Here is a 27,994-nt window from a genome sequence, read left to right as displayed (position 1 = left end):
CATTCAAATAAAAAATAAAAAAAATCCTAAAAAATCGCAGTGCGAAAACCATGCGACATAAAAAATTGCAAAACCCACCAATTTATTCTCCAGGGCCTCTGCTCTGAAAAAAAATATAATCTAATGTTTGGCCACTCTACGTCATTTTCCAGACAAAAAATAAATAAAAAAAGATGATTGTTACATGTGAAGAAAAAGTGCCAGAAAAGTCCAGAGGATCAGCATAACAATCAACTGTGGCTGTCCCCATGTGTCGCCCCTCCCATCACTCCGCAAAAACTTTCCCCCCAAAACTTTGCTGTAACTTTTGTAACTCCCCCCCCCCCTCTCCAAGCTGACCGCTGACGTCACTCACAGCGGAGGTGGGCGGGGCCGCCCGTCCGTTTGACACTCAGCTGGGGATCTCGCGCAGCCTCAGCACAGCAGCTGGGGAAGGCGAGCGCGCGGGTGCGGGAGCGCGCGCAGAAGGGTAACAGGTGACTGCTGCAAGGAGCGGAGGGGACTGCCATCCCGGGATACAGGTACTGGAGGGGGGGAGGGGAGCTCTAATACTACTTATATTTGTTACTTTGTAACTTTTATATATTGTACGTGTGACTCTCTAGTGCTGGGCATGCTGAGCCTTGTAGTCCCATAGCAGCTGGAGGGCAATGGTCCTTGTGTGATCATTAGGCCAGGCAGAGCAGGGTCAGGGGAGGGAGGGGTCTGTTATACAACCAGAAAGTGCGGAAAAATATATTACTGGGGGAGGGACAGGTTGTTGTATTATTACAAGTTTTTTTTTTTTTTTTTTTTTTTTTTTTTTTATGTATTTTTATTATTATTAATTATTATCTTTTTTATTATTATTATTATTATTATTATTTATTTTTCTATTATTATAGTTATTTTAATACTATTGTTTTTTTTTATTTGATTATTTTATTAATGTTTTTATTATAACTAATACAATATTATAATAAAAATAACAATTTATAATAAAAAAAACAATAAGTATAATATAATCTACAGGATTTTTATAGCGTCAACCGTTTACGCAGTGCTTCACAATATAATCATAGTAGTTGTTGTTGTTGTTGTTGTTGTTGTTGTTGTTGTTGTTGTTGTTATTATGTTTCTATTATTATAGTTATTAATTTAATATTATTGTTTTTTTTTATTCGATTATAATTTTATTAATGTTTTTATTATAACTAATACAATATTATAATAACAATTTATAATAAAAAAAACCCAATAAGAATAATATTATACAGGATTTATATAGCGCCAACCGTTTACACAGCGCTTCACAATATATAATCAGTTATTATATTTAATATTATTGTTTTTTTATTTGATTATAATTGTATTAATGTTTTTATTATAACTAATACAATATTATAATAAAAATAACAATTTATAATAAAAAAAACAATAAGTATAATATAATCTACAGGATTTTTATAGCGTCAACCGTTTACGCAGTGCTTCACAATATAATCATAGTAGTAGTAGTAGTAGTTGTTGTTGTTGTTGTTGTTGTTGTTGTTGTTGTTGTTGTTGTTGTTGTTGTTGTTGTTATTATTATGTTTCTATTATTATAGTTATTAATTTAATATTATTGTTTTTTTTTATTCGATTATAATTTTATTAATGTTTTTATTATAACTAATACAATATTATAATAACAATTTATAATAAAAAAAACCCAATAAGAATAATATTATACAGGATTTATATAGCGCCAACCGTTTACACAGCGCTTCACAATATATAATCAGTTATTATATTTAATATTATTGTTTTTTTATTTGATTATAATTGTATTAATGTTTTTATTATAACTAATACAATATTATAATAAAAAAAAACAATAAGTATAATAATATTATACAGGATTTATATAGCGCCAACCGTTTACACAGCGCTTCACAATATAATCATAGTTATTATTATATTTAATATTATTGTTTTTTTAATTATAATTTTATTATTAATGTTGTTAATAATTTTTATTGTTTTTTGTTTATAATAAAAACATATTAACAACATTAATAATAAAATTATAATTAAAAAAACAATAATATTAAATTATAATAATAACTATGATTATATTGCGCAGCGCTGCGTAAACAGTTGGCGCTATATAAATCCTGTATAATATTATTATAGTTAATTTTTATTGTTTTTTGTTTATAATAAAAACATAACTATAATAATATTATACAGGATTTATATAGCGCCAACTGTTTACGCAGCGCTGCGCAATATAATCATAGTTGTTGTTTTTATTATTTTTTTTCTGTTATTTATTGTTAGTAGTAGTAGTATTATTATTTTTTACTTGATTATAATTTTATTAATAAATGTTATTTTTATTATATTTTTTTATTATTAGTTATAATAAAAATAACATTTTAATAAAGTAAAAAAACAAAATAAATTAATAACTATATTACTATTATAGTTATTGATTTTTTATTATAAATTGTATTATTAATGTTGTTTTTTTATATTGTATTTTTGTTAATGTTTTTATTATAACTAATACAAATACAATATTAAAAAATAATATTAACCAGGCACTTAAAGACCTTAGGTGTTTTTCAGATTTGGTGTTTGCAAGACTAAAACATTTTTTTCTGCTAGAAAATTACTTAAAACCCCCAAACATTATATATTTTTTTTTTCTAACACCCTAGAGAATAAAATGGCGGTCATTGCAATACTTTTTGTCACACCGTATTTGCGCAGCAGTCTTACAAGCGCACTTTTTTTGGAAAAAATTCACTTTTTTTAATTAAAAAATAAGACAACAATAAATTTGGCCCAATTTTTTTATATATTGTGAAAGATAATGTTACGCCGAGTAAAATGATACCCAACATGTCACGCTTTAAAATTGCGCCCGCTCGTGGCATGGCGTCAAACTTTTACCCTTAAAAATCTAGATAGGCGACGTTTAAAAAATTCTATAAGTTGCATTTTTTGAGCTACAGAGTAGCTCTAGGGCTTTAATTATTGCTCTCGCTCTAACGATCGCGGCGATACCTCACTTGTGTGATTTGAACACCGTTTTCATATGCGGGCGCTACTCACGTATGCGTTCGCTTCTGCGCGCGAGCTCGTCAGGACGGGGCGCTTTAAAAAAATTTTTTTTTTGTTTTCTTATTTAATTTTATTGATTTTATTATTTTTTACACTAAAATATAAAAAAAAAAAAAATGATCACTTTTATTCCTATTACAAGGAATGTAAACATCCCTTGTAATAGAAAAAAGCATGACAGGTCCTCTTAAATATGAGATCTGGGGTCAAAAAGACCTCAGATCTCATATTTAGGCTTAAATGCAAAAAAAAAAAAAAAAAAGGAAAATTTGTCATTTAAAAAAATGACAGAAAAAAAATTGTCTCTTTAAGAGGCTGGGCGGGACTGACGTTTTGACGTCACTTCCGCCCAGCAGAGCTATGAGGACGGGTGGGGGCCATCTTGCCCTCACTCAAGTCCTCACTCTCCAGGCGGCAGCATCGGATCTTCTCTGCCGCTACCGACGGCTCCGGTAAGCGGCGGAGGGCGCGGAAAAGCGGCGGGAGGGGGGGGGCCCCTCTCCCGCCACCGATAACGGCGATCTCGCGGCGAATCCGCCGCGGAGACCGCCGTTATCGTTTACACGGCCGCCAGCTGAAAACATGGATATCTCAGTTGTGGCAGCAGCTGCTGCCGTTGCTGAGATATCCATGTTTAAAAAGAGGACGTATATATACAGTGGGGGGTCCGTAAGTGGTTAATAACATTTTTTTTATTATAAATTGTATTATTTTTTAATGTTGTATTTTTATTAGTTATAATAAAAAACAACATTAATAAAAATACAATATTAAAAAATAACATATAACATTAATAATATAATTTTATAATAAAAATCAATATTATTAATGTTGTATGTTATTTTTTTAATATTGTACTTCTATTAGTTATAATAAAAACATTAACTAATAAAAATACAATTTTTTTATATTGTATTTTTATTAGTTAATGTTTTTATTATAACTAATAGAAGTACAATATTAAAAAAATAACATTAATAGCATAACATTTTTTATTATAAATGTTATTTTTTAATATTGTATTTTTATTAGTTATAATAAAAACAACATTAATAAAAATACAATATTAAAAAATAACATTTATTAACAACATTAATAACATTTATAATAAAAAATCAATAACTATAATAGCAATAATATTATAGTTATTTAATAATATTTGATTATAATTGTATTATTGTTGTTTTTATTATAACTATTAAACAGAAATATTATAATAACATATTTATTAATAATAATCTTATAATCAAGTAAAAATAATAAATAACTATAATAAAATGAGTATAATAATATAATACAATTGTAATAATATAATAAAAAAGCTATTTTATTATTACTATTATTATTATTATTATTTATTTTTTATACAGGATTTATATAGCGCCTACAGTTTGCACAGCACTTTTTAACTTTTTTTGTATGTAAAAAAAAAAAAAAAAGTGGCTTGGGAGCGCTCAGCAGCGAGGTCCTGCTGACAGCTGTTGACTCGTCAAGGACGCGGCAGCCAGCTTCCCGGCCTGCTCCTTGGCAACCAGCTTACACAGTGTGTTAAAGTGAAAAAAAAAAAAACGCTTAACGCATCAATAACGCAACACTTGTGTGTGTGTGTGTGTATATATATATATATATATATATATATATATATATATATATATATATATATATATATATATATATATATATTTTTGTGTGTGTTTTGCATCTATTACACGCAAAACGCAATCTGCTGTGGGGGAAGAAAGTCCCTGACCCTTTCCAAAAATGCATAGAGATGAACGTGCACCATAGGAAGCCATGTTAAATGGACTGTAGCGTGTTTGGGCAAACTGAAAAATGCACTGAGGGCGCATAGGTGTGAATGTAGGGTTAGGGCTCATGCACATGGCTGTAGTAAAAAAAAAAAAAAAAAAAAGAAAAGGTTAAGGCCCCTTTCACACTGAGGAGTTTTTCAGGCGGTACAGCGCTAAAAATAGCGCTGCTATACCGCCTGAAAAACTCCTTCACTGCCTACTCAATGTAAAAGCCGGAAGCGATGCGCTGGCGGGAGAGAAAAAAATCTCCTGTCGGCAGCATCTTTGGAGCGGTGAGAGGAGCGGCGTGTATACCGCTCCTTTACCGCCCCTTCCCATTTAAAACGATGGGAAACCGCGGCAATACCGCCCGCAATGCGCCTCTGCAGAGGCGCATTGCGGGCGGTATTAACCCTTTATCGGACGCTAGCAGGGTTCAATACCGCACCGCTAGCGGCCGTTTCCCGCGGCAATCCCGCCGGTATAGCGCCGCTATTTTTAGCGGCGATATACCGCCACCGCGGCTCCTGGTCCAATGTGAAAGGGGCCTTACTTTTTCCTTGTGTTTTTTTTTTTTTGTGTGTGTGTTTTTTTTATTTAGAAATGTAACAACTTTGTCTACGAAAAAGTTTCACCCCCTTGATGACCAGCCCCTTTTTATTTATTTTTTGCTTTTCGGCACTGCGCTACTTTAACTGACCATTGCGCAGTTATGCAATGCTGTACATAAACACAGTTTATATCATTTTTTTTTTTTTTCGCACCAGTAGAGCTTTATTTTTAATGGTATTTGATCACCTCTGGGTTTTTTATTTTATGCAATATAAACAAAAAAAGCGGAACATTTTTAGATGCCCAAAGACATGTAGCAGAATACATTTTGGATAAAATGTATGAAGCTTTATAAAATTAGATTTATTAAAAAAAAAAAAAAAAAAAAAAAAAAAAATATATATATATATATAATTTTAATAAATCTAATTTTATAAAGCTTCATACATTTTATCCAAAATGTATTCTGCTACATGTCTTTGGGCACTGGTTGGCATTGCTAGGCATCACTGAATTAATTTGATCCATAATGGTGCCAGTCAGTGCCAATTTGTGGGCACTGATTGGCATAGATTGGGCTTGTATTTGCATATGTGGAGGATGTACCTGGCCATCCATATGTTAGGGGCTTCCCTGGTAGTCCAGTGTGGGCATCCGCAGGGGGGCTGCGCTGATAAACAAACACACAGACCCCCCCCCCCCCCCCCGTCAGGAGAGCAGCGGATCGGCTCTCCTCTACTCATGTCTGTCAGACACGAGTGAGGAAAAGCCGATCAACAACTCTTCCTGTTTACATCGTGATCAGCCGTGATTGGACATGGATGATCACGTGGTAAAGAGCCTCCGTCAGAGGCTCTTTACCGAGATTGGTGTAGCGGTGTGTCAGACTGGCACACCGCACCACCAATCACCGCGGGTGCACGGCGGCGGCTGTTATCCTCCTGGACGTCATATGATGCCCAGTCAGGATAACGCAACCACCACCCGGCCGTCATTCTGCTATAGGCCGGGCAGGAAGTGGTTAAACAAGGTTACAAACGTATACATATTATTTGCATAGATCACTCTTTGCACTTTCAACTTGTACCTGTAGATTTCAATGGAAGTACGGGGGAGGATGGAGTCAGGTGGACAGGAGAGGGGGGGTTCAGCCAGGTGGAGGAATAGAGCCAGGTGGACAAGAGAGGAGGTGCAGCCAGGTGGAGGGAGGCTATAGCCAGGTGGACAGGAGAGGGGACATCCAGATGGAGGGAGGATGGAGCAAGGTGGAGGGATGGAGCCAGGTGGACAGGAGGGGGATGTGTAGCCAGATGGAGGGATGGAGCCAGGTGGATAGGAGGGGGGTGTAGCCAGGTGGAGAGATGGAGCCATGTGCATAGGAGGGGGTGTAGCCAGGTGAAAGGCATGGAGCCAGGTGAATAGGAGGGGGGTGTAGCCAGGTGAAAGGGATGGAGCCAGGTGGATAGGAGGGGGGTGTAGTCAGGTGCAGCGATGTGCATAGGAGGGGGTGTAGCCAGGTGAAAGGGATGGAGCCAAGTGGATAGGAGGGGGTGTAGCCAGGTGGAGGGATGGAGCCAGGTGGATAGGAGGGGGTGTAGCCAGGTGGAGGGATGGAGCCAGGTGGATAGGAGGGGGTGTAGCCAGGTGGAGGGATGGAGCCAGGTGTATAAGTTCTTACCTTGTACACTTCTCTCCAGCTCCCTCCACATGGCAGCGGGCAGCGGTCGGTGTCACAAGTCCCAGGATTAGAAGATGATGTCTCTTGCAGGCTGGGAGTCACAGCTCATGCACGGGAGACCTCCTCCAGCTTGTCCCCCGTCCGATCAGCTGATCGGTTGGTTCCACCCCCGAGCTCCAGCGGAGAGGCTGGGTAAGCAGGGCGGGCTGCAGGAGCAGCTTTGCTTCAGCTCCTCAAAGACAAGTGGCCCGGCGGCCTCGACCCAGCGTGTGTCCTATGGCCAGTCCATCCAGCTGTCTCTGTGCACAATGCTGCTCATCCTGCTCCTCCAATGGCTGCACGCCTGCACATCACCCAGGGAGGGAGGCGGGGCGGGCAGACAGCTAACACCCATGGCTGCTGGACATTAGTATGGTCGCCCCTGGCTCTGGGGGGGAGGGGGGGGGGGGATCTGCCTGCTTCTTCAGCCAGCCAGATGGAGCTGCGGGAGCCGCTTCCCACTACACTCCGCACCGCACCAGCCACCACCCGCCAGGGGGGGAACCAATCTTCTTGAGGGGACCCAGCAGATGTGGCTGCGCCCCTAGGCGGCTGCCTAGTTCGCTTAGTGGGAGCGCCGACCCTGGCCACAGCCGCCTGTCCTGGAGGCAACTTTAAGTCGCTTTGTGAGTTGCTCAAAGTCGCGCTGAAGTCGCCTCCAAATTGTCTTGCAAAGTTTTTTACAGTAATCGGTGCATTTTTAGATCGCTGTAAAAATGACAATGGTCTCAAAAATGTGTCAGATGTGTCCGCCATAATGTCGCAGTCACAATAAAAAACCGCAGATCACCGCCATTACTAGTAAAAAATAATAATAAAAAATGCCAAAAAATATCTCCTATTTTGTAGACGCTATAACTTTTGCACAAACCAATCGATACAGGCTGTTTTTTTATTATTATTATTATTTATTTTTAAATGTAGAAGAATGCGTATCGGCCTAAAATGAGAAAAAAAATCGCTTTAAAAAAAAAAAAATTGGGATATTTATTATAGCAAAAAGTACAAAATATTGCTTTTTTTTTTTTTATTGACGCCCTATTTTTGTTTATAGCGCAAAAAATAAAAACCGCACCAAAAGAAAGCTCTATCTGTGGGGGGAAAAAGGACGTCAATTTTGTTTGGTAGCCACGTTGCACGACCGCGCAATTGTCAGTTAAACCGACGCAGTGCCGAATCGCAAGAAGTGGCCCGGTCTTTGGCCTGCCAAATGGTCCAGGGCTGAAGTGGTTAAGACGGCTCTCATTCACTTCAATGGAATTTCTTATGTCCAGTGACTTGGGGCAACTCGAGGTCTGACAAGTCAGATCCCAAGTCGCTGTAGTGTGAACGAAAAAAAATGATGATAAATTATTAACCACTTAAGCCCTGGACCTTTAGGCAGCTAAATGCCCAGGCCAGGTTTTGCGATTCGGCACTGCGTCGCTTTAACTGACAATTGCGCGGTCGTGCGACGTGGCTCCCAAACAAAATTGACGTCCTTTTTTTCCCACAAATAGAGCTTTCTTTTGGTGGTATTTGATCACCTCTGCGGTTTTTATTTTTTGCGCTATAAACAAAAATAGAGCGACAATTTTGAAAAAAATGCAATTTTTACTTTTTTCTATAATAAATATCCCCCAAAAACATATATAAATTTTTTTTTTTCCTCAGTTTAGGCCGATACGTATTCTTATTTTTGGTAAAAGAAAATTCGCAATAAACATTTATCGATTGGTTTGCGCAAAATTTATAGTGTTTACAAAATAGGGGACAGTTTTATTGCATTTTTATTATTTTTTATTTTTTTTACTACTAATGGCGGCGATCAGGGTTTTTTTTTTCTTTTCGTGACTGCGACATAATGGTGGACAATTTTGACACATTTTTGGGACCATTGTCATTTTCACAGCAAAAAAAGCATTTAAATTGCATTCTTTATTGTGAAAATGACAGTTGCAGTTTGGGAGTTAACCACAGGGGGCGCTGAAGGAGTTCAGCTTCACCTAGTGTGTGTTTACAACTGTAGGGGGGTGTGGCTTTAGGTCTGACGTCATCGATTGTGTCTCCCTATAAAAGGGAACACACGATCGATACGCCGCCACAGTGAAGCACGGGGAAGCCGTGTTTACATACGGCTCTCCAGTTCTTCAGCTCCGGGGAGCGATCGCGAGGGGGCAGCTATAAACGAATAGCCGCGCCCTCATCCCGGATCGCTCCCTGAGGCTTACCGACCGCCGCATGTACCGGGGGGGGGGTCCCGATCAGACCCGCAGAAAGGCAGCGACGTGCACGTCGTTCTGCCTGTCCGTGCCATTTTGCCAACGTATATGTACATGCGGCGGTCGTTAAGCGGTTAATAATAATAATAAAAGAAGATATAAAAGCAAAAAAAAAAGCTGAAATACCTAGCAACAAATGATGCAACTGATACATTTTTTTTTATTTTTTCTATTGGCTAATAAAAAAAAAGCCCAAAACCGCTGCATACAAAAGTGTAAGTCGCACAAAAAAGATGCTGCGCTCAGGTGTGCATGCAGCCTCAGGAAAAACCTGGCAGAGGCCCAAACCCTCCCTCACTGTGGAGTTTCCTTGTAACACGACCCGGGGGGGGGGGGGGTCCTTACTTTTTATGTCTGACTTGTACAGATAACATTAACGGATATGTTTGCTTAGGCGTGTGCTGACATGTTGTAGTCCCGTGCAAATATTAAACGCTATGCGGTTAGTCTGACGGCGCCTAATATATATATAAATAGGACAAACACAAAATCCGATATCGATGGTGTAAATAGGAGCTGGGAACGAGGAGCGGCTCCTGATTGGCCCGTACGGTGTACACGGCCGTCAGACACACACGGGTAGAACGGTGATTGCATGCCGCTGGCGTCTGGGCTGCCCTAACCTTGGAGGACTTTGCGCCCAAATTGCCGGGTTTGGGACCTGAGTTGGCAATTTTGGATGTATTTATGGCAAGCTGGAAGGCCAATTAAAACGTACGGATTGGATGCCCAATCGTTATTGTTTTCTGCAGCCTTGAAAGACGCTCCCATTATCATGGGCGAGTCTGTCTAATTGGTCCTCACAGACCGGCAATTATATATATATATATATATATATATATATATATATATATATATATAAATGTGTATAGGAAGCTTCATTTCTATATTTACCCGTCATTGGTGTCGCTTCTTGTTGGGCCAAACCTTGCCACGCCCAGCCATTGGTTTACATTTGTGATGCCTAGGCATGAGGACTAGAGCCTTATTGCAGATATACAGTATATTACCAAAAGTATTGGGACACCTGCCTTTACACACACATGAACTTTAACCGCTTGCTGACCGCCCATTGTAGTTTTACGGCGGCAGGTCGGCTCAGCTGCGCAACATTACGTGATTTTGCATTGCGGCCACTAGGCGCGCGCGCGCCCTGGTGCCGATGCGAGTGCCCGGCGGGTGCGGGCACCCGCGATCGCTCGTTACAGAGCGAGAACCGGGAGCTGTGTGTGGAAACGCACAGCTCCCGGTCCTGTCAGGGGGAGAAATGACTGATCAATCATGATGTGAACGGAAAATTGCGTCCTGAATGGCGACACCTTGTACCTGTACGCGTTACGCTCTCTGATGAGCTTCTTCAGCACCTCACACCTGTACACGTTACGCTCTCTGATGAGCTTCTTCAGCACCTCACACCCGTACGGGTTACGCTCTATGATGAGCTTCTTCAGCACCTCACACCCGTACGCGTTACGCTCTCTGATGAGCTTCTTCAGCACCTCACACCCGTACGCGTTACGCTCTCTGATGAGCTTCTTCAGCACCTCACACCCGTACGCGTTGCGCTCTCTGATGAGCTTTAAACATACATCTCCCGGTCCTGTCAGGGGGGGAAATAACCTATCGTCTGTTTATACAATGTATGAACAGCGACCAGTCATTTCCCCTAGTCAGTCCCACCCCCCCCCTTCAGTTAGAACACACTCAGGGAACATGCTTAACCCCTTCCTCGCCCCCTGGTGTTGACCCCTTCCCTGCCAGTGAAATTTTTACAGTGATCAGTGCATTTTTATAGCACTGATCGCTATAAAAATGCCATTGGTCCCAAAAAATGTGTCAGAAGTGTCCCCCATAAGGTTGCAGTACCGATTAAAAAACGTAGATCGCCGCCATTACTAGTAAAGAAAAAAAATATATAAATGCCATAAAACTATCCCCTATTTTGTAGACGCTATAACTTTTGCGCAAATTAATAAACGCTTATTGCGATATTTTTCGTAAAAAAAATAAAAAATGTAGAAGAATACGTATCGGCCTAAACTGAGGAAAAAAATAGTGGCTTTTTTTATATATTTTTGGGGGATATTTATTATAGCAAAAAGTAAAAAATATATATATATTTTTTTCAAAATTGTCGCTCTATTTTTGTTTGTAGCGCAAAAAATAAAAACCACAGAGGTGATCAAATACCACCAAAAGAAAGCTCTATTTGTGGGGGGGGGGGAAAGGACGCCAATTTTGTTTGTGTCACGTCGCAGGACTCCACCCCAAACTCTCTCATCCATGTCTTTATGGACCTTGTTTTGTGCACTGGTCCAAATCATTTGGTGGAGGGGGGGTTATGGTGGGGGGTTGTTTTTCAGGGCTTGGGCTTGGCCCCTTAGTTCCAGTGAAAGGAACTCTTCCCCTGACATCCATGTCTTTATGGACCTTGCTTTGTGCACTGGTGTGCAGTCATGTTGGAACAGGAAGGGGCCGTCCCCAAACTGTTCCCACAAAGTTGGGAGCATGAAATTGTCCAAAATGTCTTGGTATGCTGACGCCTTAAGAGTTCCCTTCACTGGAACTAAGGGGCCAACCCAACCCCTGAAAAACACCCCGACACCATAATCTCCCCTCCACCAAATGATTTGGACCAGTGCACAATGCAAGGCCCATAAAGACATGGATGAGCGAGTTTGGGGTGGAGGAACTTTACCGTCCTGACCTCCACCTGATAGAACACCTTTGTGGATGAATTAGAGCGGAGACTGCGAGCCAGGCCTTCTCACCCAACATCAGTGCCTGACCTCACAAATGCGCTTCTGGAAGAATGGTCAAACATTCCCACATAGACACACTCCTAAACCTTGTGGACGGCCGTCCCAGAAGAGTTGAAACTGTTATAGCTGAAAAGGGCGGGGCCAACTCAATATTGAACCCTACCGACCTGGACCCCATTCACACCTCAACACTTTGTAGCTTGAAGCTCCAAAACGCTGGAGGAGGGAAAAAATTAATTTTACTCGTTGGAGACGGTTCACATATCCACTCCAAATCGCCTGAAGCTCAAAAAAAATTCTCTTTTTTTTTTTTTTGTAAAACTTATTTTATTGAGTTCAGTCACATCTTACAGTTTTAGCAATACTCGTTAGTAACAGTGACGTACATTTTTCCATTACAACAAAACAACAAAGAAAACACAAAGAAATATCCGGAGGTAGCCAAAACAAGTAAAGCATAAGAAGGTTATTCTTGAGAGTAGGGTGGATGGCTCGCCTACCCTCCTCAGTTATCAAAGCACATCGCGTTTCGGGCTCTGGTATTGCCACGAGTGGAGAACCACCCTAGGTGGTACCAGGGGCGACCCTACCCAGGGTCCACGCCGGAGGAGGGGTGCCATTCAAGGCCCTGGAGCTCCTTTTAGGCTGCATTCACACCTTGGCGTACAAAATCGCTGCGTTTTTTATCCCGCGAATTGCGGCGACAAATTGCGGCGTTTTGTACCGCGATTTGCGGTGTACCCCCTCTATGGAGATGGTTCACATCTCCTATGCCGAACGCCGCCTGAAAAAAAGGTCCGGGACTTGTTTTCAGGCGTTCGGCGTGGAGATGTGAACCATCTCCATAGAGGGCAATGTGAAATCATCCCTCCAGCGTCTCAGGGGCGGCTGCGGCGTCGCACTACAGGCGTATATACGCCCAGGTGTGAACAGAGCCTTAGTGGCTCGATTTGGGCGGTTTTTCTGCTTTTTACATTGGTGACCTCTTGACCTGTACAAAATTGCAACAAAAATGACGCAACTTTCAGCCTGAAGCTCGGGTGTGAATGAAGCCTCAGGCCGCTTTCAGGCTTGTAAGACTGCGACTGGGGACTGCAAAGTAGCATGACGAGTCATTCCCCATGATTTCCAATGACAACCATTCATCTTAGTAAGACTTCAAGTCAGTCCCTGCACTTCTTTGGTCCGACTTTTGATGTGAGTTGAGATCCATAGGCCTCAAGTCTCCCTGAAATCGCGCGACGTTGAGTGTGAAAGGGATCTTGGACTGGGATGCCATTAACCACTTGCCGACCGCCGCACACACTTACAATAAAACCTTGGTTTGAGAGTAACTTGGTTTGAGAGTGTATTGCAAGACAAGTAAAATGTTTTAATACATTTTCACTTGCTATACAAGCGATGACTTGATATAAGAGTAGCGTCATGTCACAACTGAGTATAAAAAAGAGGAGCCTCTGCGTGTAGCAATATGGTTACATTTAATGAAGGTACAACATTTAGCTACACTTAGAGGAACCCCTCTTCTCTTTTATACCCTGTTAAAAAAAATGCTTTGATATACAAGTGCTTTGGATTACAAGCATGTTTCTGGAACTAATTGTGCTCACAATCCAAGGTTTTACTGTATATAAGTCGACACAATGGCACGGGCAGGCAAATGGGGCTTACCTGTACGTCCCTTTAAATTTGGCGTCGATGTTCCCGGACAGCCCGCGAAGGCGGTCGGCAAAGGCAGAACAGGGGGATGTCTTTTTTGTAAACAAGGCATTCCCCTTTTCTGCCTAGTGACACGTCACTGATCTACCGTTCCCCGTGATCGGGAACAGTGATCAGTGACATGTCACTGGTAGCCCCTCCCCCCTAACAGTTAGAATCACTCCCTAGGACACACTTAACCCCTTTAGCGCCACCAAGTGGTTAACCCCTTCCCGTGTCATTTTTTACAGTAATCGGTGCATTTTTATAGCATTGATCGCTGTAAAAATGACTGGTCCCAAAATAGCGTCAAATGTGTCCGCCATAATGTTGCAGTCACGATAAAAATCACAGATCGCCGCCATTACTAGTGTAAAAAAAATAATAATAAAAAGCCATAACTATCCCCTATTTTGTAGAAGCTATAACCAATCAATATACGCTTACTGCGTTGTATTTGTTATCAAAAATATGTAGAATACATATCGGCCTAAACTGAGAAAAAAAATTGCAGTTTTTAAAAAAAAAATTGGGTAGATTTATTATAGCAAAAAGTACAAAATATTTTTTTTTTCTTCCAAAATTGTCGCTCTATTTTTGTTTATAGCGCAAAAAATAAAAACCGCAGAGGTGATCAAATACCACCAAAAGAAAGCTCTATTTGTGGGGAAAAAAGGACGTCATTTTTGTTTGGAAAAAACGTTGCACGACCACGCAATTGTCAGTTAAAGGCGACGCAGTGCCGGATCGCAAGAAGTGGCCAGGTCTTTGGCCACCCAAATGGTCCGGGGCTGAACTGGTTAAAGTTCATGTAAAGGCAGGTGTCCCAATACTTTTGGTAATATAGTGTATATGAGATGAAAGAACATCATGACCAGTCAAAAAATCTACTTTTGGCAAATTCAAAATGTGCTGCACTAGTTGAGCTACATATCTCATAAACGGGGAAAAAACTGAATATTTTGTGCAAAAAAAAAAAAAAAAAGTTTGAAGATTCCAATAAGAACAAAAAAATACCAAAGAAAAACATGAAAAAACACAAAAGAACTGTTTACCAACATAAGCCAATTGGTCAGCAGGTCCTCCCTTGACTTGAGTTATTACCACTTGCTTTGTTGCTAAATAAAAGCCGCGTGGCCTCGTAGTCAGGTGACCTTTTGTTAATCGCTGGGTGACCTTTTAACCACTTAAGGACCGCCTCCTGCACATATACGTCGGCAGAATGGCACGGCTGGGCACAAGCACGTACCTGTACGTCCTCTTTAAGTGCCCAGCCGAAGCTTCGTGACCGCGGGACCCGCGGACCCGATCGTCGCTGGAGTCCTGCAATCGGTCCCCGGAGCTGAAGAACGGGGAGAGCTGTGTGTAAACACGCCTTCCTCGTGGTGCTGTCATTGATCGTCTGTTCCTTGATATAGGGAAACACGATCAATGATGTCACACGTCCAGCCCCGCCCCCCTACAGTTAGAAACACATATGAGGTCACACTTAACCCCATCAGCGCCCCCTAGTGGTTTACTCCCAAACTGCAATTGCTATTTTCACAGTAAACAATGCATCTTTATAGCATTTTTTGCTGTGAAAATGACAATTGTCCCAAAAATGTGTCAAAATTGTCCGATGTGTCCGCCATAATGTCACGGTCACGAAAAAAATCGCTGATCGCCGCAATTGGTAGTAAAAAAAAAATTGTTTTTAATAAAAATGCAATAAAACTATCCCCTATTTTGTAAACACTATAAATGTCTGCGCAAACCAATCAATAAACGCTTATTGCGATTTTTTTTTTTTTCCATCTCCTACCAAAAATATGTAGAAGAATACGTATCGGCCTAAACTGAGGAAATTTTTTTTTTATATATTTTTGGGGGATATTTATTATAGCAAAAAGTAAAAAATATTTTTTATTTTCAAAATTGTCGCTCTATTTTTGTTATTATATATATATATATATATATTTTATTATTTTATTTATTTATTTTTTTTACCATCTGCCCCAGCGCTGTTCTATTGAGATGTCCAACCTGTAAAAAACTGCTCAATAATACACCCGCCCCTTGCTGTATTGCTGTGAGCGCGACCAGCGCTATTTTTATCGAGATGGGTCCCCCATCTGATACAGCGAGCGCCGTGGATAAGCGTCGGGAGCGAGCGGCCTGTTAACCGCGCATGCTCCAAGAACAGATGTCAAGTCTCGGAGATTTCCGTGATCTCCAATTGCGCAGTTCAACCCGGGCACTATCTGATGGAGGGGACCCATACTGATAGAACACCGACCCTGATTAGGATTCATACAATGGAGTGGGATCGTTTGTACAGTGTTGGGTAATGTTGCACCATGTGCTGTAATTTATGCCGACATACCGGTGCGTCTTCATAGTGAGACATAAACTCGGGTGTGTCAAGTTTGTAAATTGGTCTCTACTAATCTACTGATGACATCTATCTGTATGAAAGTCGTACTCCTAGTATCTTTAATGAGGCTGTAAATCTATTATTATATGTGTAAGCTGCCACACCCACCTTTTTTTTTTTAAAGGAGATGTTTACCGTGCGCTCAGATTTGGCATGTGACGGATCGGGTGGAACAGATTACTGGGAAGGGGCGGGGAGGACCCAGCAGTCATGGTACACGTTGGTACCAATGACCAAATGAGAGGAAGGCGGAGTCTAGAGCTACACGATTAATCTTCAATCGTTATCGCAATTTTTTCCTCCCCTTTGCGATCTTGACAAAGGGTTTCCCGATCTTTGGTAGGCAGAGAATTTTCTCTCTGCTCTCAGCTGTCAAAGTCTGGGCAGTCTGCCAAGTTTTAAAACCGTGGAATGTTGAGTCTAAACATTGTATCAGTTTGTCTTTTACATCAAAGGAATAGACTTCTGTATGTATATTAGGAATGTTTAACCACTTGCCATCCCGGCCAGTGTAGAATGATGGCCACAAGGTGGCTCTACAATGGCAGGAGGCCATCTATTGACGTCCTCGGCTCCTCCCGGCCACTGGGGGGCGCACGCGCCGAGCGCGTCACTCAGATGCCAATACGCGTGCCTGGCCGCCGCGATGTTCGCCAGGTAGCTGCAATCGGCAGTTACCGAGACGTGGATCTGTGTATAAACGCAGAGCTCCACGTCCTGTCAGGGAGAGAGGAGACCGATGGTGTGTCCCTTGTACATAGGGACACTGATCGGTCTCCTCCCCCCCCCCCCCCACAGTAAGAATCGCTCCCAGGGAACACATTAACCCCTTGATCGCCCCCCTAGTGGTTACCCCTTCCCTGCCAGTCACATTTATACAGTAATCGGTGCATTTTTATAGCACTGATCGCTGTATAAATGTGACTGGTCCCAAAAATGTGTCAAAAAAATTATTAAAATGTCATTTTATCCCCTATTTTGTAGGCGCTATAGGCCTTGGAAGAAAAATCTTCATTACCCCAGGCCCAAATTGGATATTTGGTGAAGGGTCTTAAAATAGCTATGGGAAACAACTACTTCTGGGCCCAGGGAGACTTCTACAAGCAAATCAAAGGAGTCGCAATGGGCGCCAGGTATGCCCCCAGTGTAGCTAATCTGGTACTTAACAGATGGGAGGAAGAGACCATTTTTAAGGACAATGTTACATCGCTTATATATTACCGAAGGTATATAGACGATATTTTACTATTCTGGGAAGGTCCCCAAGCATCATTGGAACAATTTTTATCCAAAATGAATACCAACAACTACGGTCTCAGTTTCACAGCAGAGTCCAGTAAGACTTCCAGCCATTTTTTGGACCTTACGCTAACGAAAAAGGGCAGCCGGGTCCTCACAAAAACGTATTTTAAACCAACGGACCGCAACGGATTTGTGCCTATTTCAAGTTGCCATCACCCAAAATGGCTGGGTGCAATACCAAAAGGGCAATACATGAGGATCCGTCGAAACTGCGATGATGTTGCGTATTTTGAACTACAAGCCGCAATATTAACTGAGAAGTTTATAGAAAAAGGTTATACCCAAAATGCATTGTGGAAAACGCAGCAAGAAGTCTTGGCAATGGATAGGGAGTCCCTCTTGGAAACTAGAGTGAGACCCCCCAGAAAAGAAGATGTACCTTTTATATCAGGTTACCACAGGCAATATAGAAGTGTGGAGAAAATTGTCAAAGAGTTTTGGCCTATACTTTTAAAAGACATGGATTTGGTCAAAATCCTGCCGAAACATCCCACCTTTATCTATAAGAAAGCACCAGGCCTGAGAAATATGGTAGCCACCAATGTCCCAGATCCTCCAGAAAAGCCACACACTTTCCTGGACGGATCCAGCTTCCACTACTGCACCCGCTGCAGATCCTGTAAGAAAACAAAAAGGCAAGGAAAAAAGATCAGTAAGTTCACGTCCAGTGTAACTGGACAAGAATTCACTATCAAACCATTGATAACATGCCATTCCAAATTTGTAACGTGCGTCCTAGAATGTCCGTGCACTCTGCAATACGTGGGCCGGACTACCCGCGAACTTAAAGTCAGAATAAACGAACACGTGGCCAATATAATTAACGGGTACCCAGAACACAGCGTGTCTAAGCATTTTGACTTGTACCACAACAGGGACCCGAGTCTGTTAAAATTCTATGGAATTGATAGGATTACCAAACATTGGCGTGGTACTGACCTTACTAAGGCAGTATCTCAGAACGAGACTCAATGGATACATCGTCTAAGGACTATGCGACCACTAGGGCTCAATATAGAGCTCGACCTTAATTGTTTTTTAACTGATGCGTGAACGGCAGACCTATGGGGTGAGCAAACAAACAGTTTAGTGCATCATTCCATATAGATGTCTATTGCGTGTGCTGGATACGCTTCCTGAAGACGGTTTAACTGAAACGTGACGTCGAGGCAGTATCCGAGCGCACACGCATAGCCACGCACTTCCGGTCTCACTGGTTGATGGACAACTAGCGGTGGAACGCACGCTAGTGGACCAGGACGCGGCCATCTCTTATCTTGTCTTACTATCCCCACCACCTACAGCCTCAGTGCCGGGAACGGGCACCAGCAACAGTAAGAGGCCATTTGGCATTGTAATTTTAACATTTGTATATTAAATGGTTTTACACTATGGTGGTATCTCTTCTCCTTTCTTGGTACACCATTTGCTGCAATTGCTGACATTGGAACCCAATGAGACCCTGCTGATCCTCATTTAAAACAAGCCTGATCGACCATATTTTAAGTAATCTGGTCAACACCGTGTGGTAAGGAGCCATCCATTATTATTCTGGTGACCTATAGGTGAAGGCGGATCACTTCTTTCTCGCACTTTGGCTATTTTGAAGATTCACAAGCACTTTAGCATTTGCACTTTTCCCTGCGATTTGGGATTGGATTATTTGCATTTTGCACCTGGACTTGATACAACACTGGATCCATTTTGCACTTAACTATTTATTTGCTGGACATTCTTTTAATTATTTTTTTTTTTTTCATTTTTTTTTTTTTTTTTTTTCACAGCATTTGGCACTATTGTACTTATAGAGTTTAGACTATAATCTGTTTGTTTTTTCACATAGATTTGGGTACACAGTTACACTGTGTACTACTCAAACGCACATTGTGACACGCATCCACTATTTTGATATAGCGCCCCTCACCTCACTATACAAGCTATAACTTTTGCGCAAACCAATATACGCTTATTGCGAATTATTTTTTTTCTCAAAAATATGTAGAAGAATATGTATCGGACTAAACCGAGAATTTATATATATATATATATATATATATATATATATATATATATATATATATATATATATATATTACTTTTTTTTGGGGGGGGATATTCATTATAACAAAAAGTAAAAAATATTGGGCCACAGACACAGTACGCCGGCGTATCTACTGATACTTCGGCGTACTTTCAAATTTCCCGCGTCGTATCTTTAGTTTGAATCCTCAAACCAAGATACGACGACATCTGGGTTAGATCCGACAGGCGTACGGCTTCATATGCCTTCGGATCTTAGATGCAATACTTCGGCGCCCGCTGGGTGGAGTTTGCATTGTTTTCCGCGTCAGGTATGCTAATTAGCTATTTCCTGACGATCCACGAACGTACGCGCGGCCGTCGCATTCTCTTACGTCTTTTATAGTCGGCTTTTTCCGGCGTATAGTTAAAGCTGCTATTTTGCGGCGTATAGTTAGACCTGCCATGTTAAGTATGGCTGTCGTTCCCGCGCCGAAATTAGAATTTTTTTTTTTTGCGCAAGTCCATGAATAAGGATGGACGTAATTCACGTCCAAGTTGCGAAGACATTTAGCGTAATGCCTAGCGGTGAAATTTAGGGAAGGCGCATGCGCAGTTCATTCTGCGCGGGGACGCGCTTCATTTAAATGAAACGCTCCCCCCTAATCGCCGATTTGAATTACGCGCCGAGAGATACACTACGCCGCCGTAACTTACAGCGCAAATTATTTGAGGATTCAAAGCAGCCAAAAGTAAGTTACAGCGGCGTAGCGTATCTCGCATACACTGCGCCGATCTACTTCTATGTGGATCTGGCCCATTGTGTGGTGTGTGGTGTTTTTTTTTATTTATTTTTTTTTTTTTTTACATTTCAGGGACTTGGGGTATAGATTGAGGAAAAGGACCTCCAGGGTAGTCTTCTCTGAAATACTACCCCTACCTCGAGCCCCACCAGAGAGGAAGCAGGAACTCGGGGGACTGAACAAGTGGCTGAGGAACTGGTGTAGGAAAGACGGGTTTGGGTTCCTGGAGAACCGGGGTGACTTCTCAGGCCAGAGTCACACCTATGGCATTTTTAGTGCTTTTTGCATTTTGCAGATTTGCTCTACAGAACGTGTTCCATAGGAAACCATGATAAATGGACTGTTGTGCAAATCTGCATAAAGCTCCAAAACTGCATAGGTGTGAACCCATCCTCAGTCGGTTACTGACTCTTTTGTAAGGACGGGCTGCACCTTAAAATATACCGGGGAATACAGGAAGGCTGGGCTTGTAATTATTCCTTGTTACAACACCAGGGACTGATCGGGCTATTACGGAAGGCAGTCCCTTCCATTTGTATTGAAGATGATAGTGCAGTGGTCTCTGTATCTGTAGGGCAGAAACGGGTAAGAATCCGCACAGAACGTTGCACAGGTGTCCCGCACAGAACGTTGCAGGCAGTTCTATTTATGGCAGTTGGGACGCAGCCTATTCTCCCTTGTTGGTGCACGGCCCCGGCCCGTGTGTATTTAGGGCCGTGCACCCAGTGGCGTCACTAGGGTTGGTGTCACCCCCCTCTGTCTAGGCTGCCCAGCACCAAGCAGGCAGCGCACGGGCACGGGGCGCACCCCAAACCAGCCCCTGTAAATTATAGTATAGGGCAGTATAGTGGCGGGTTAGGGTAGTATAGAGTGGTATAGTGGCAGGTTGTTGTAGTGGGGTGGTATAGGACAGGTTAAGGTGGTATAGGGCATGTTGGGGTGATATAGGGTAGTTTGGGGTGGCATAGGGCAAGTTGGGGTGGCATAGGGCAAGTTGGGGTGGCATAGGGCAAGTTGGGGTGGCATAGGGCAAGTTGGGGTGGCATAGGGCAAGTTGGGGTGGCATAGGGCAAGTTGGGGTGGCATAGGGCAAGTTGGGGTGGCATAGGGCAAGTTGGGGTGGCATAGGGCAAGTTGGGGTGGCATAGGGCAAGTTGGGGTGGTACAGGGCAAGTTGGGGTGGTACAGGGCAAGTTGGGGTGGTACAGGGCAAGTTGGGGTGGTACAGGGCAAGTTGGGGTGGCATTGGGGTGGTATAGGGCAAGTTGGGGTGGCATTGGGGTGGTATAGGGCAAGTTATGGTGGCACAGGGCAGGCTGGGGTGGTACAGGGCAGGCTGGGATTGCACAGGGCATGCTGGGCATGTCGGCTAAAAAAAAAAAAAAACGGGATTGTGTCACCCGGTGCGGACCGCACCCCTCGCACCCCCCTAGCAACGCCTCTGCATGCACCCACACAGATGTCAGATTGGGAGCAAGAGGCTGTGTTTGTGCAGCCGCTGCATCCCAATTGGCATGAATGGGACTCCCTGCATACAGATCCATATCCTTTGGCAGGCAGACATTTTATGTGTGAATTTCACGTGTATACTTCGCTCTTTGTTCCTCTTGAATGCACTCGGCGTGTGGATCAAGTTCCAGGTCTATTGTGATTGCACCCGGGACTAACTCTTGTATTGTTTTCCGGTGTCGCTTTATCTCCAGCAGCAGGTACTCATCTTCCAGGATCTATTCCCTTTGCCCCTCCTCCCTCCTTAAAGCGGGAGTTCAACCATTTTTTTTTTTTCCCCCTTAGCTTCCTGCTCGTTCGGTCTAGGGGAATCGGCTATTTGTATTAAAATATGATCCGTACTTACCCGTTTTCGAGCTGCATCTTCTCCGTCGCTTCCGGGTATGGGTCTTCGGGAGCGGGCGTTCCTTCTTGATTGACAGTCTTCCGAAAGGCTTCCGACGGTCGCATCCATCGCGTCACTCGTAGCCGAAAGAAGCCGAACGTCGGTGCGGCTCTATACTGCGCCTGCGCACCGACGTTCGGCTTCTTTCGGAAAATCGTGACGCGATGGATGCGACCGTCGGAAGCCTCTCGGAAGACTGTCAATCAAGAAGGAACGCCCATTCCCGAAGACCCATACCCGGAAGCGACGGAGAGGATGCATCTCGTAAACGGGTAAGTACGGATCATATTTTAAAACAAATAGCCGATTCCCCTAGTAAAAACGAGCAGGAATCTAAGGCTAAAAAATGCCCTCTAAGGGTGAACCCCCGCTTTAAGGTGTAATCACGTCATAAAATCTTTTATTTGACCACTTGCCTACCCGCCAATTCGGACACTTCATATACAGTAGTACCTTGGATTATGAGCACGATTCGTTCAAGAAGAATGCTTGTAATCCAAAGCACTCATATCAAAGCGAGTTTCCCCATAAGAAATAATGGAAGGTCAGATGATTCATTCCACAACCACTGCTGGTGTATGCAGTACTGTATGTGGCCAGAGGTGCGGGGGCGCTGGTGTATGCAGTACTGTATGTGGCGCATGCGCCGTCCGTGAAAGTATCCCAGTGCACATGCTCCAAATTAACCCGCAAAAAGCCAATGCTTTCGACGTGAACGTAAATTACGCCCAGCCCTATTTGCGAACGACTTGCGCAAACAACGTAATCGACGAAAAATTTGACGCTGGCCCGACGTCCATACTTAACATTGGCTGCGCCTCATATAGCAGGGAAAAGCCTTACGTAAACGGCGTATCTGTACTGCGACGGCCGGGCGTACGTTCGTGAATAGGCGTATCTAGCTGATTTACATATTCTAGGCGTAAATCAGCGTACACGCCCCTAGCGGCCAGCGTAAATATGCAGTTAAGATACGACGGCGTAGGAGACTTACGCTGGTCGTATCTTAAACAAATTCTGGCGTATCTGATTCTGGCGTATCTGGGTGCTGGGGTTGTGGCCTTGATCTGTCGCCTTTTCCTTATTGCTGACGAGTGGATGGGAAGTGCTGTCTATCAGTGCGCCACCTCTACGGTGCCCTTCAGTGCCCCGCCCCTTCAGTGCCCCGCCCCTTCAGTGCCCCGCCCCTTCAGTGCCCCGCCCCTTCAGTGCCCCGCCCCTTCAGTGTGCCGCCTCTACAGTGCCTTTCAGTGTGCCGCCTCTACAGTGCCTTTCAGTGTGCCGCCTCTACAGTGCCTTTCAGTGTGCCGCCTCTACAGTGCCTTTCAGTGTGCCGCCTCTACAGTGCCTTTCAGTGTGCCGCCTCTACAGTGCCCTTCAGTGTGCCGCCTCTACAGTGCCCTTCAGTGTGCCGCCCCTTCAGTGTGTGTGCCGCCCCTTCAGTGTGTGTGCCGCCCCTTCAGTGTGTGTGCCGCCCCTTCAGTGTGTGTGCCGCCCCTTCAGTGTGTGTGCCGCCCCTTCAGTGTGTGTGCCGCCCCTTCAGTGTGTGTGCCGCCCCTTCAGTGTGTGTGCCGCCCCTTCAGTGTGTGTGCCGCCCCTTCAGTGTGTGTGCCGCCCCTTCAGTGTGTGTGCCGCCCCTTCAGTGTGTGTGCCGCCCCTTCAGTGTGTGTGCCGCCCCTTCAGTGTGTGTGCCGCCCCTTCAGTGTGTGTGCCGCCCCTTCAGTGTGTGTGCCGCCCCTTCAGTGTGTGTGCCGCCCCTTCAGTGTGTGTGCCGCCCCTTCAGTGTGTGTGCCCGCCCCTTCAGTGTGTGTGCCGCCCCTTCAGTGTGTGTGCCCGCCCCTTCAGTGTGTGTGCCCGCCCCTTCAGTGTGTGTGCCCGCCCCTTCAGTGTGTGTGCCCGCCCCTTCAGTGTGTGTGCCCGCCCCTTCAGTGTGTGTGCCCGCCCCTTCAGTGTGTGTGCCGTCACCCTTGAGTGTGTGTGTGCTGCCCCTTCAGTGTGTGTGCTGCCCCTTCAGTGTGTGTGCTGCCCCTTCAGTGTGTGTGCTGCCCCTTCAGTGTGTGTGCTGCCCCTTCAGTGTGTGTGCTGCCCCTTCAGTGTGTGTGCTGCCCCTTCAGTGTGTGTGCCGCCCCTTCAGTGTGCCGCCTCTACAGTGCCCTTCAGTGCGCCGCCTCTACAGTGCCCTTCAGTGCGCCGCCTCTACAGTGCCCTTCAGTGCGCCGCCTCTACAGTGCCCTTCAGTGCGCCGCCTCTACAGTGCCCTTCAGTGCGCCGCCTCTACAGTGCCCTTCAGTGCGCCGCCTCTACAGTGCCCTTCAGTGCGCCGCCTCTACAGTGCCCTTCAGTGCGCCGCCTCTACAGTGCCCTTCAGTGCGCCGCCTCTACAGTGCCCTTCAGTGCGCCACCTCATCCGTGCAGCCTACTAGCACATATCGGTGGAGAAAAATTACTTCTTTGCAAAACCTTATAACAAATTAAGTGTTAATTTTTTTTTTTTTTTTTTTTTATTATTTTTGTGCTTGGCACCAGACGTTTTAGCTGCTACCTAGATTCAAAGCAAATTTGTTGAGCTCTGTTTTAATTATTTTATCTAAAAAAAACACAAAAAAAAATGTTTTTTGTATTTAACTTTATTGCTATAACAATGAATGATCAACCTCTCTCATGGTCCCTGACGGGTCCTCTTTATGGATAGATCTGGGGTCATCCTCATCACCATACATAGCCTTTGCAGAGCTGTGGGAGGAGCCCAGCAGGCTCCACCCACTACAGGAGGGGGCGGGGATGAGACCAGTCCCCCCGCACAAGGAGAGAGAGCGCCAGTGAGCAGTCTTTATTACAGGAAGTCTCACACGGGATCACTGCACAGATCTGGAAGAAATGCACAAACCACACCAAGATTCCAGGAAGAAGACACACAATGAATGGATTTAGATGATATTTGCTGATCCTGGAGTTCAGCTTTAACTGGTTTTGCTGTTTTGATTAAGCCTTTTCTTGTGAAGTCTGATTGCATAGTGAAAGTTACGAGGCGTTTAGAGGAAGGAAATCTCGGAACTGTTTCACTTCTTCATTCTCCACTTTTCATTTTTGATATAATAATAAAAAAAAAATGGTTACAAAAGCAAGATTAACTACCTCCTTCCTGGCCTATAGACAGATGACTGGGTGGGAGCACTGCTATCCTAGGTGGATGTCCTACGATCGCACCTCGTGTGTGATCTGTCAATCGCTGTGTATCAGACCGGTACCATGTGATCACTGTGACCAATCACAGCAGATCGCATGGCAATTGTACATAATGAATGGCTTCCATTCATTGTGCACTATTGTGTTGATCTCTGTAATCGATCACGGTGATCACATAGCACAGGGCCAATCACAGCCCATCTGTATTATGTGATTAGCTGTGGCCAATCGCAATAGTACACACTGAATGGAGGTCATTCTTAACCACCTGTCCACTGCCCGCCGTCAAATGACGGCGGGAGGCAGACCCTCTTGTTCTGGGCGGATGTCATATAACATTGCGGCGCGCTTGCCCGTCGCTTCACTGGGGACCCGATTGCGTGTGTGGCCGCCGGTCACCGGCAATTGCCCAGTAACTGAGCAGGACCGTTGATCTGTGTGTGTAAACACAGAGATCCACATCCTGTCAGGGAGAGGAGACCGATGCTGTGTCCCCATCGGTCACCTCCCCCAGTCAGTCCGCCCGCCCCCCCCCCCCCTACAGTAAGAATCACTCCCTAGGGAACACATTATCTTGATCGCCCCCTAGTGTTAATCCCTTTCCCTGCTAGTCATAGTTATACAGTAATCGATGCATTTTTATAGCAGGGATCGCTGTATAAATGTGAATGGTCCCAAAAATGTGTCAAGTGTCTGATGTGTCCGCCGCAATATCGCAGTCACGATAAATAAATCGCAGATTGCCGCCATTACTAGTAAAAAAATAAAAATGCTATAAATATATCCCCTATTTTGTAGCTGCTATAACTTTTGCACAAACTAATCATTATACGCTTATTGCGTTTTTTTTTTTTTTTTTTTTAAATATGTAGAATACGTATCGGTCTAAACTGAGGAAAATTTTTTGTTTTTTTAAAAAAAATTGGTATTTTATTATAGCAAAAAGTAAAAAAATATATAATATTTTTTACTTTTTGCTATAATAAAATACCCATTTTTTTTTTTTTTTTTTTTTAAAACACATGTTTTCCTCAGTTTAGACCGATACGTATTCTTCTACATATTTTACAAAGCATTTTTTTTTATGTTTTATTATATAAATGTAAAATAATTTTTTATTTTTTGGCTTTTAAGTGTTAGGCTGCATTCACAGGCGTTTTGTCGCCTGAAACGCGACGCTACAATACGCTGGAGGGGAAAAATAACATTGTTCTCTATGGAGATGGTTCACATGTCCACGCCGAATGCCTGAAGCTGAAACAAGTCCCGGACCCTTTTTTGTCGCGTGTATCGGGCGGCTTCGGCGGTTCCCATAGCTGACAACGACCTATACAAAACCGCGGGTAAAAACTACGTGTTTTGTCGTGGCAAATCGTGGTACAAAACGCCGCAATTTGTAGCGGCAAATCACGGTACAAAACGCCGTAAATCGCCTACGCCTAGGTGTGATTGCAGCCTTAATGTGAGAGATAAGGTCTTTTTGACCCCAGATCTCGAAATAAAGAGGATCTGTCGTGCTTATTTCTATTACAAGGGATGTTTACATTCCTTGTAATAATAAAAGTGGGTTAAAAAAAAAAAATGTTAAAGGGACAGTGTAAAAAAAAAAGCAGCGCCGCGTCCCTTCGTGCTTGCGCACAGAAGCGAATGCATACGTAAATTGCGCCCACATATGTAAACTGTGTTCAAACAACACATGTGATGTATTTCCGCGGTTTATTAGAGCAAGAGTAATAATTCTAGCACTAGACTTTCTCTAACTCTCTAAACGGGTAACCTGTAAAAAAAATTAGAGCGTCGCCTATGGCAGGGTTTGACAAATTTTGCTTGGAATCTAGGAGCCAGCTAAAAAAGTTAGGAGCCAGAAAACGCGCCTCGTCCCGACGAGCTTGCACGCAGAAGCGAAAATCATACGTTAGCAGCGCCCGCATATGTAAACGGTATTCAAACCACACATGTGAGGTATCGCCACGATCGTTAGAGTGAGAGCAATAATTCTAGCCCTAGACCTTCTCTGTAACTCAAAACATGCAACCTGTAGATTTTGTTTAATTTTTTTTTTTAAACATCGCCTATGGAGATTTTAAAGGGTAAATGTTTGTTGGCATTCCACAAGCGGACGCTGTTTTGAAGCGTGACATGTTGGGTATCAATTTACTCGGCGTAACATTATCTTTCACAATATAAAAAAAATTGGGATAACTTTACTGTTTTATTTTTTAATTAACCACTTCCCGCCCGGTCAATGGACAATTGACGTCCGGGAAGTGGTTGTGAAATCCTGACTGGACGTCCTGCAGGATTTCATGTCGGCGCGCGCCAGTGGGGGCGCACGGCGATCGGTGATGCGGGGTGTCAGTCTGACACCCTGCATCTCCGATCTCGGTAAAGAGCCTCCGGTGGAGGCTCTTTACCACATGATCAGCCGTGTCCAATCACGGCTGATCACAATGTAAACAGGAAGAGCAGTTGATCGGCTCTTCCTCACTCGCGTCTGATAGACG

The 27,994-nt window shown here is 43.5% G+C and overlaps 1 protein-coding gene across 1 annotated transcript in view; it reads left to right on the top strand.

Moving 5' to 3' along the window:
- The first annotated feature begins 412 nt into the window (after positions 1-412).
- Positions 413-27,994, top strand: part of LOC120928031 (beta-1,4-galactosyltransferase 3-like) — a 109,225-nt gene continuing 81,643 nt past the window's right edge. Inside the window, exon 1 of the mRNA XM_040339103.1 lies at positions 413-521. The gene's annotated coding sequence lies outside the window, so the exon portion shown is untranslated. The remainder of the gene's footprint in view (positions 522-27,994) is intronic.

This window comes from Rana temporaria, chromosome 2 (assembly GCF_905171775.1).
Source record: "Rana temporaria chromosome 2, aRanTem1.1, whole genome shotgun sequence".
Taxonomy (NCBI): Eukaryota; Metazoa; Chordata; class Amphibia; order Anura; family Ranidae; genus Rana; species Rana temporaria.
The sequence above is the reverse complement of the archived record's forward strand: the minus strand, read 5'-3'. Positions and strand labels throughout refer to the sequence as shown.